Genomic DNA, 11,594 nt, shown 5'->3' with positions numbered 1-11,594 from the left:
CAAATGTTAATATTTTTGATGTGTCACTGAGAAGCATTTTTAATTTCCAAATTAATATGACTTTTAAACCATGATTTTATTAATTTAACATACATGCTAGTGTTTCCAAGTTTCCTGTTCATCTTTCACAAATCTTTGCCTTTCTTTTGGTTTGTTTATTTTTAAGTTTTTCACTAAATTCACTTGCATTATCTGCTCACTTATAAATTATTCACCTTATTACTGGATGAATAATAATTCTGTTTACTCCCTTATTGACTTATGTAATATTTTATTATATTTGTTTTCTTTCTTTTTAACCCAATGATTTATTTATTATTTTTACCATTTTATATGGTAAGTGCTTGCTAATATTTACCTATGAAATTACTATTATTTTTTGATGACCACATTTGCTTATCCTTCAGGCTTTTTCTGGTATTATTATTATTTTTTTATTATATTTTTGAGACGGAGTCTCACTCTGTCGCCTAGGCTGGAGTGCAGTGGCATGGTCTCGGCTCACTGAAACCTCCGCCTCCCAGATTCAAGAGATTCTCCTGCCTCAGACTCCTGAGTAACTGGGATTACAGGTGCCTACCACCATGCCTGGCTAATATTTGTATTTTTAGTAGAGATAGGGTTTCACCGTGTTTGACAGACTGGTCTTGAACTCCTGACATCAGGTCATCTGCCTGCCTCAGCCTCCCAAAGTGCTGAGATTACAGGCATGAGCCACCGTACCTGGTTAACATTAATTTAAAAAGTAAGGTGAAATTGGAGATTGTTCAGTCATGGAGGAGGGACTGGCAATGACTGTGGCCTCATTACAAAGCTGGTCTTCCCCGTAGAGATAGTGACTGCCTGATTTACTGCCTGATTTGTGTTTCTGAGCAATATCAATGGTTAAAAATATTTTCCAACGCATTCTCTGTTATCTTGCACTTCGTTTCAGAGGTCAAAGATGGTATAGTTTCAAATGTTTATGTTGTTGCTGTTCAGCCTCCCAAAGAGCTGGATTTACATGTCCATAGCCAACTTTTATCTTGTACTTGGCTTTAATTACCATCTATAGCACACAAGACTTACATGTTTGCATCTGCAGGCTGGATGGAGATCTCTTCTCTGAGAATGAGACTTGAATTCCCACTTAACCTCCCTCCCCACCACATCCGCACATTAATTCTGCCTCTTTTCCAATATGTTTTCTACAGTACAACCAATGTAGAACTTTCAACACACAAAACCAAACCCCACAATTCTGGTGTAAAGTATGTTAATGACTTCACACTGTTCTAAGAAAGAAAACCAAAGTCCACAACATGAGCTAAACAGACCTTTGTAATGGAGCCCTACCTCATTCCAACAGCCTTTTATTCTTCTCATACTCACTTTAATGTCCCTGGCTTGTCTAATTCTTCAAATGACTAATGTTACCTTCTGTTGCCAGTCATTTCCTGAGACTTACCCTTCTTTGTAGACTTTTATTTTTACTGAGGACACATTTGTACTTCATTTAGATCTCTGGTTTCTCATCATTTCCTCACTGACATATCCTTCTGCTCCTTATTTTTGCAGGCATTTTCTATTTTATTCTCACAACATCATGTGAAACCCTTAGCAGCTGTAGCATCTGTTTTTCTGATTACATAATTAGTTTCATATGATAAGTTCAATGACCAGGAATGTACTAGATCTGTTCACTATTTTATCCATAATATCTATCAAAGAGAATAGTGTCTACTCATCCTCACTTTATATTATGAATACATTAAATAGTAACCAATCAGATTAGGCTTTCATCTTGTTGTCTCTAATGTTCCCTTACAACACCTGTATTAGTCTGTTCTCACACTGGTATGAAGAAATATCCGAGACTGGGTAATTTATAAAGAAAAGAGGTTTAATTCACTCACAGTTCTGTATAGTTGGAGAGGCCTCAGGAAACTTACAATCATAGCAGAAGTCAAGACTTTACAGGGTGGCAGGAGACAGAATGAAAGCCAAGCAAAGGAGGAAACCCCTTATAAAACCATCAGATCTTATGAGAACACTCACTATCATGAGATGAACCTGGGGGAAACAGCCCCCATAATTCAATTACCTCCACCTGGTCCTGCCCTTTACACATGGGGATTCAAAGTAAGATTTGGGTTGGGACACAGAGCAAAACTATGTCAACATCTTTCAAATTTTACTTAATTATTGATTTGGAACTACTTATCATAATGTTTATTTTAGAAATTAATAGGCATGCCAGGAGAAACTGAGTTGACAGTACAATTTGAAACATTATGGGCACTTAAAAAATATTTGTTGATTCAATGAAGAATTGAACACTGTGTGCACATATCATGGATATTTATGTTGAAGTACTATCAACCCTAAAGAATCCTGCCTTCAAATTTGAAATTTGTCATTATTTGTCTTTAGAGTTTTTAGCACTAATGACCTTAAATAATTTGTCTATTTGTTTACAGTTACCAAGTGAAAAATATAAGGGTAACTATTAGTAGGGGTGTATATATAAACTATATCAATACCAATGACATACTCAGCAATGGGGGGCTATAACAGTAGAGTCTTGTAGGGCCCAAAGGTACTCATCCATAGCTACGCTTGGGCAAAAGTCCCAAGGTTGGTAGCTTCAATCCCCAAACCAGAGAGCATTAACTTTTGTTCATTTTAATCCATCAGAGTCACCTGTGCACAATTATCTAAAAGGCCCAAGAGATGTAATTTTCTTTTATTTCCACAGTGAACTCTTATCTTGGCATAGGGTCTCTAGTCCTTCCTGGGAACAGGGAGATATGGTTTAAACCCTGGTTGAGTTCATTTCAGAAAGTTGAGAGGTCTGGACAAAGAATGACAGAGTTCTTTGACTCACCTCCAGGCCCACAGGGAGAACTAGGGGAGTGAAATCTTTGTCAGGATTTGTCCACAAGCTTTCTGGGGTAGTGAGGAAAAGGTGGGGAGCTGGGGTAAGTAACTGCTGCTATCACTGTTGCCATTTGTGTTTTGGGATGTTGACAGGGGCTTCTCAGGGCACTTTGAGGAGGGGTTTATAGTGATGTGCCCTACATCATGCCACTCTCTCTTATCAGCTTTAGTAAGATTACTTCTAGAGAAGTACTAATCAAATCTTTAAAGTTTCTTGGGGCCACTAGGCAAAGCAATCTTGAAGGCTCTAGACTCTTCTGTTTTTCTTCTGAGGTTTCAACAACTTACTGTGTGGCAGAGTTTTTATCAGTACCGGGGACCGGCTTAGAGCACCTCAACTCCCAGGAGTCCCAACTCCATCTCTGATCCTATTGTTGGAAGCCAACAAATAGTTGTTATAGCCACTGGGAGCAGCTAGGGAGCAGTGAGGGAACTGCTTCTCTAGTTTTTTTCTTTCAAATCTCTCCATTTGATCGCTAACCTGACTCACTAAGGGAGTTTAGCCAGGATTCAAGAACAAAAGACAGCCAAAGACCCCCACCTTGGAACCAAAAAACATATATAAACCACCTGTTGGCATCCTCCAAGCATGCTGCACTCCTACTAGCACTTCCCAAGACTAATTGGAATGGCTGGCCAAGTGCCCCACCGGCTCCACTAGCAATTCCAGAGACTTATTGGTGAAGTACTCTGCAGGGCCCTCAGACTCTAGTAAATAATCCACTTGCACGCTCCTTTAGAATGTAAGAGAGGCTCCAATAGCACCTCTCAAAGGTGCCCCGCAGCATCTTTCAGCTTTTGGCTCTTCACAATGGCATTCCGCTTAATTGATTACCCTACTGCTGAGCCAGGTTTTCGGAAGCTCAGGTGAACTAGAGAGAGGGCTAAACTTCCAGGTGTTGAAGTAAACAATTAAAGTCACAAGCCAAAATGGAAATAACAGTCAAGCCTCTAACCACTTGCTGTGATCATATAACCAAGATGCCTACACGAGAGAAAGCATGAACTTCCTCTTGTTTCATTTTTCCATGGATGAGAAATAGTTTGTTTTACTATATCCTCTTTTAAGTTTTTCCTCAGGAAGAGAGACCCCTTGGATTCCTAAAAAAGATATTCTCTGAGTATTAATGGAGAAGTGGATCCATGATGCAAAGTATCGATTATAGTAGCCATGGAGCGAGCCACTCAAATCTCTCCTCAATACGGAAATTTCTATTCAAATGAAAGAAATGCAGTTAGTTAACAGTCTCCAGCTGTTAGTATACTGAGGCTCTGACTCAGCTTTCTAAGGTCACATACTTCTCAATCAGGCCACAGCCCAAGACTCACTTGATAAAGGTATTAGAGTGTGGTCACTACTACGCAACCTAGGAATTCTCCATAGGTAGCCTATGATACAAATGTTAACACCAGACCACAGGGTCAGTGGAAATGATTTTGGATATGTGTTTGTAAAATTTGTATTCAAATTTTAATGAAAGAAACATGAACACTAGTTTGTTTTTACGTTTCTTGGAAAACCATTGAACTCTATTTCTTATTGATAAACACTATATGTGTGGGTATGTTCACAGATTATTTTATAAATTGAGAAAGAAAAAAAATACACTAAAAGGTTTATAGTTTTAATTCTCCTAAAATATTCCTAGGACTTACATGAGCATAAAATAATGCTTCTACAACAGCCTGTAATTCAGTTTTGAATTGAAGCATATTGTAGTTGCCAGTGAAAAAGTACAAAATTACATCAAATGTATTATGTTTATTTTTGAAGCAAAAGTGAGACTTGGCAATTCTATTCTTACATTTAGTAAAGGACCAATTTATTTTTTTTTAAAATGTAATCATTTAATTATTGAGTAAATTAGAGTGAACTATTTTAATTTAATTAATAAATTCAGCAGTCATCAATATTTTCTCAACATACTGTCAAAAGTTATTATTTAGGGAAGAATTGAAAACTTTGAATTTTCACCCAACTATTAATTCAACAACATATAAATATAATGTATTCTAACTTGCCTAAGAATTTCCATCATTTATAACAATTTTAGAAATAGTAGTTTATATATGGCTTACTCAAAGCACTAACATAAAGTAATCTGCATTCTCTATTCATGGAGAAATTGTCATATTTGTGAATCTACATATTTTACTATTTAAGATGCTCCTAGATCTATTTGAAGTTTTTTTCCAATAACATATAAGGTTAAACAAGGCAATCACCAACATTACATGGCTTTATTATGCAACTGTAACACGTATTTTTACTCAAATCACTAATAAACCAGACAAATTCTACATGCAAACTCAGTCTATATAATGTCAAATAAAACACTTGTAAATTAATACACATAAATTAATACACATATTTATTAGGGAAAAAATAAAAAACAGTGAAAAGGTTTGAAAATTACATATGGTAAAAAATAGTTTTAAGTAATGATATATACATTTGAATTTATTTAATATCATATACATATATTGATTTGATTCATAGTATTTCAAATATCCAGATACACTTTTCTAATTACTTATAAAATTTAGAACTGAGAAACAGACCATAAATGAGCAGGGCAAGCTGGTATTTTTATCTACAATATAAGCCATTACAATGAAGGCAGTTTTTCTGGTAAGTCACCATCAGTTTCTCCTTAGACTCTTAGAGTTTCAAGTGACCCCTCTCTCATATGCCTGCTTAGAGAAGTATGACCTTCACAGATGAAAAAAGTCATAAAAATTGTTAAAGATTAGAAGTCATTACACTTGTTGTTACAAATTCTAAGCAATAAAGAAAGATTTAGAAGATATAAACACTGATGATACTGTTCTCTACTACTTAGAGAATATGTCTACCTCCTAAGCTTAGAAATCCAAAAGAGTTTCCAAAATATAATTATCAAGTATCATGTTAATAAATATATTATTCACACTTAAATAGATTTATCCTATATATTTGTTATCTAAAATAATTTTATTATTCTAACAATAATCAGTATATTACTAATAATATTATTTTGGGTTACTAAAATCTGAGAGATAAATATCGAGTAAAATATAAATAAAACATTTATTATCATGCACATTCCCATCATATTTTTCTTACAAAGTATGCCTCTTTAGAACTTAAATGGATTCAGACAAAATAGTTTGCCAATGGGTTTTATGGTCAATGTTTGTCACATGTCAATGTAGGTAAGTATATATCAATAGTAGGCAATATAGTTTATAATAGAGTAACAAAATATTTTTTTTAATTATAGAAAACATAGGTAGTCCAAATGGAATTTATATTTATTTGCACTAAAGTATACAATGCATACTCAGCTTCACATATTCACTTTCACTGTGAAGGGAAAGTTTTTCCCTTGTATTCGGAAGTCCTGTTCTATGAAAAGAATAATCTGTAAGCTCAATACAAAAAATATGAGTGGCAGCGCGCTGACTTTTCAAAGATTTTTCAGATGCTATGCCTATATTAGCCAAATAAAATGTTTAAAAAATGGTAAAATTGCCTCATTCATTGGTTGAATTGCCATGAAATGATCTAATTCTACTGATTTTCCTATTCTCCTGAACAGACTACCTATTGGGATTTCCTATTTGCTGTAGGCTGGACCTGATGAACATAAGCTTTCAGAGAGCTTGCGACTGACAAGACATTAGAGAGGGCTCTTTAGGGGTTCTGACAGAACTTGTATCTCTCTTTTATCCTGGCATAATAGCCTAAGGAAGTCTTTTGATGCCATTGCAGCAGCAATTGCAGCAACAGCATTATCAGCATTGCCCCAGTGGGTAGTAATGCGTCAGCCAACCATTACTAGAGAAACAGGAACGTAGAAGGAGTCTCGGAATGTAGGTGCAATGGTAGTAGTTACTCTATTTCACTTTCAGGAGCAAAACACTGCAGACATCCTTTGCTTTAGAACTTTCTGTTTTGTCAAGCATGTCAATGTTAATTCATTGACACTATTATCTAAACATTTTTTTCTAAAATAAGTAATATAAAACTTTATTTGTGACAGAAATTTAAGACATGTACACTTATTTGCATGTACACTTTCAGAAAGTGCTTATATTATGGAATCAGGAAGCTCCATTATTTTTTCAAATACAAAGTTATGTTTTGTTTTCTTTTGTTTTGCTTTTTGCTTTGCAAAGCAGTGTCAGAAATGCATATTCATGTTTTTCCTTTACAATTAAATTGTGTCGATAAGTTTGCTAGTCTTAACTTCCTGAAACAATACTTTTAAAGTGCTATATCCTGACAAAAATTACCCATATTCCTGAATCATTTCTGATCTTTGCTTTTCATATGACTCATTAACAAATCACAACTTCTGTAGCTGAAACTCCTTCATGCTATTTGGAAACCCTTGCCTTAACACTTAACATTTGAGACAAAGACAATATATAGTTTAGAAGAAAAGTAACATTTAAATATTATGCATTAACAGCATTTGTGTCTTTAAATAAAAGCTACATATTCTTATTACTCTAAATGAAGTGAGGAAACAGCCAAAACTCTTCCTAATCATGCTGTAATATTTTATGAAGAATTTTATATCCCATGTGTTGTGTTCTCATATCCTTCTGATATCAATCTGGATGTGAAACAGTTCATGAATTTAGAGTGTACCACAATACACTACCTAGATGACATCTCATAAAACTACCTCTTATGTCAGAAGGGTAAGTCAGTTTCATTATATTACACATTTACTGGTGATATCAAAATACATTGAATAATGCATATTCTTTGCCCAGTGGTTTTTAGAACTTCATTGCAGTGTATCATATAATATTGCAATATATCATTGTAATTTAGCAATATATCATAATATTCATGAATTGCTTTCTGATTGCTTTAGTAAATGGACAATTAGTAACTAGGAACTCAGAACATTTTTTTTCTGTATAAGTAACTGTATCAAACATTGCAGAACTGCTGGTATATTTAAATATTTGTGCTTCATTGAAATGAAAGAAAGAATGACTCCTGGCTTAAAATGGCAGCCCAGATAATTCACTCAATAAAAATGAAGAACGTATGGTCACAAATTTTATTTTTTGTGTGTTTGAATGCATTTTATTTCATCGAATTATATTACAATGGAAAAATCCACCAAACAGAACTACTTTGGCAATAGTATGTAAGAAGTCAGAAACTGCAGTAAGTCCTCAAATTATTAAATTAAACATATAAAGTATAGAGAACATGTTGGAAATAAGTATTTCAGAATTTCACACTTTATATATTAGAAAATATCACCACTTGAATCTGGGCAGCTTCATATTATTATTTGTCAGTAAAACATATGAATATCCATTCCAACAAAGAGTAATGTAGCCTATGTAAATTGTGTTATATTTTCCTGCCAAGTGGGTTACAAATAAACTTCTTATTTTAAACATTTTTGTGTTTTCAGATTTGCAAATAATAGATGTAACACTGTCAGACTAAATTGAGTTGTACAGAAAAAGTATTAAAGTAACTTAAAAAGCAGAATTCAGTGTGAAAGATATAGAATTATGGAAGCGAAAACTATGCTTCAAAGTGCATCAAAAAGGGCACCTTACTTATGTGTACTTTAAGTACCTTTGTATTGCAATACTGAAGAACAACATTTTCCTGTATCTTTTAATTAAAAATCTAGGGAGGGGATTCAAATTTGTCATATGAAAACAGAGTGCCCCTAAAAAAGACATGCTGGGCTCTTGATAACCTACCATACATTTTATTTATAGCTCTTATGCTTTGAAATTAATATATCTACATTCCTAAAAGGAAGCATCATACATTTTTAATTTCACTTAGCACTCCAATGTAATACTATTTGTAAATTGAACAATGCTCAATTTCACAAAGAAATCCTTCTGTTGTTGTGGATGTTAAGAGGTTCAACAACTACTCTTATGGCTAGAAGTGTAGAAGTACATTGTTCTTTAAGGACAGATTTATGCTTTTAATCATTTCAAGTTTATGCAGTGCTGTAATCTACTGCTGAATAAGAATGCTTATATAAATACAATATTTAATACAAATTTGAGTTGAGTCAACCCCAGATAATGTTGTAGCATTTTTATTGTTGCTGTGTATATTATATGACATCTCTGACCTAGGATGTCTAACTTACTATAATTTAGCAATAGATATTAAGCATCTCCAAATAACTTCGTTGTTATACATCTATGGAACTATGTATGGAGGTACTTTTTGAAGAATTATTATCACTAATGCATCAGCTCTTTAAATTACTGTATTTTAACACAGTAACTTACTGTATTACTACTTGTCTTATTGAATCAGGATATTTCTCTATAAATGGCATTTTGTATATAATGTATTAGTAAAGAGAAACATATTTAGAACAAAAATTGTGGTTTGAACAAAAAAAGTTGTGATAGTACCTACTGTCATGGGGTAATTCACAGTATGTTTTTTTCTCTTAATTTTGAAGAAACTAAATTTTATATTAATTGTGGGCTGAAATAATTCCCGTGAAAAAATAAATTACTACTTGTCAAAGACACTAAATAATATCAATTACTGTAAACCATTCACTACATACACGATGCTAGTGAGTATACTAGTATGATATAAAGGCAAAGACTCTTCAAATGTGATTAGGGTAATAGATTATTTATACTTGAAAAGTATCTGTATATTAGTTCAGAATGACTAATGGCAAAATATGTTTTAGAGAGAAACAATGCTAATTTATATATAAGGATGAAAAGATATATCGGGGTGTCCAATATTTTGGCTTCCCTGGGCCACACTGGAAAAAGAAGGATTGTCTTGCCCACACATAAAAATATACTAACACTGACGATAGCTGATGAATTTTTTAAAAAATCACAAAGGCTGGGCGCGGTGGCTCATGCCTGTAATCCCAGCACTTTGGGAGGCCGAGGTGGTTGGATCACGAGGTCAGGAGATCAAGACCATCCTGGCCAACATGGTGAAACCCCGTCTCTAGTAAAAATACAAAAATTAGCTGGGTGTGGCGGCACACGCCCGTATTCCCAGCTACTCGGGAGGCTGATGCAAGAGAATGGCTTGAACCCGCGATGTGGAGATTTCAATGAGCTGAGATCACGCCACTGCACTCCAACGTGGCAACAGAGCAAGACTCCATCAAAACAAACAAAAAAAGAAAACAATCACAAAAAAAACTAATGTTTTAAGAAAGTTTGCAAAATTTGTGTTGGCCTCATTCAAGACCATCCTGGGTCCCACGCAGTGGATTGAACAAGCTTGAGGTACATGTTTCATAAGAACAATTAATTTCAGTAGGAGACATTTTAGATAATTCATTAGAATGAAGACTGAAACTAACCAAAACAGTTCACATTACCTGGTATCAGTTGATCTTGATGATTTGTAAGATGAAAAAGTCAGAGTTAGTGCAAGAATAATTTTTGTTCAAAATGCTAACTCTGAGTGTACTAATTTACATACATTTTATATTATTCCCCAGAATTTCCTATGAAGAGTCTAAAAGAGTAATAAATGATGTGCCCATTGTCACGTAACTAACAATAGTAGAGAGTACTTCTAAATCCATGCCTTTCAGCTACAATTCATTACTCTTTCTATAAAGCAACATGAGCCAGTATAAAACACAAATGCCTACGCTTTCTTTGGAAAGAAAGCAAATTAATATTTCTTACAATAGAAGGGAGGTTGAATATTTTTAAAAATCATAATAGTAAAGTAGGAACTGATATTGACAGACTCCATCTTCACCAAAGTCCAAAACTACAAAAAAATTGTTCTTTATTTTGAGTCATAAAAGAAAGAAGCTGTACTTATTAAAGAGTTTTTTGGCAAATATATTTTTGTGTCAACATTTGTTACTATTAATATCTACTAAACGCTTTATGTAAAATGACAGTTAAGGTTAATTATGAGCTTATAACTGTTTTTTCTATTTTCTAGATTTAAAATGTGTCACATGGAGCCAATTGCACATAAGAAATAGAAAAATTGTGATTCAAAACCAAGCTTGTTTCACTTCATCAAAGTTTTTGCTACTATTCTACATTATTAATAACTACTAATATTAATATATAACTCAGTAAACATAACATCAACTTTGATGGTGTGAAATAGTTATTTTTAAAAAGAATGTTTAGATCTTGTCTTCCCCTTTAGAATGTGGGTACTCCTAAATTTTTCAAGTGCTTTTACATAGACATTAATATATAAATGTAAATTGTGCTATAATACATTAGCAGTGTTTTAATCATGCAATTAACAGAAAAGGCATATAAGTATCCTTCCACCCATATTCAGGTACAAATGAAAAGAGAATGTTCAATCTCAGTTCCATTGGCCTTGTTCCTTGCCCTAGTCTGTACTGGATAAGTCACATAAAATTTATTATTTCCTCCTCTAAATTCACAGATAGGATTTAAATTGTCCTTTAGAATACTAAATGGCTGTCATATTTCTCCTTACTCACAATAACCATTTCTAAGTCATTTCTCAGATGATTTGAAGAAAGTATTACATTGCACTGAGATTTTCAGTTTTAAGGACTATTTTGTCAGAGTCAAGTGGCTATTCATTTAAGTTCAACAAAGAGTTGTCTACTGATTACTGAGTGTAAACCAGCACTTCTTAAGGAATATATTCTTGTTTCTCATAACGTTTATAAGGTAACCCT

The sequence above is a fragment of the Macaca mulatta genome, chromosome 5 (assembly GCF_049350105.2).
Source record: "Macaca mulatta isolate MMU2019108-1 chromosome 5, T2T-MMU8v2.0, whole genome shotgun sequence".
Lineage (NCBI taxonomy): Eukaryota > Metazoa > Chordata > Mammalia > Primates > Cercopithecidae > Macaca > Macaca mulatta.
Note: the sequence above shows the minus strand (reverse complement) of the source record.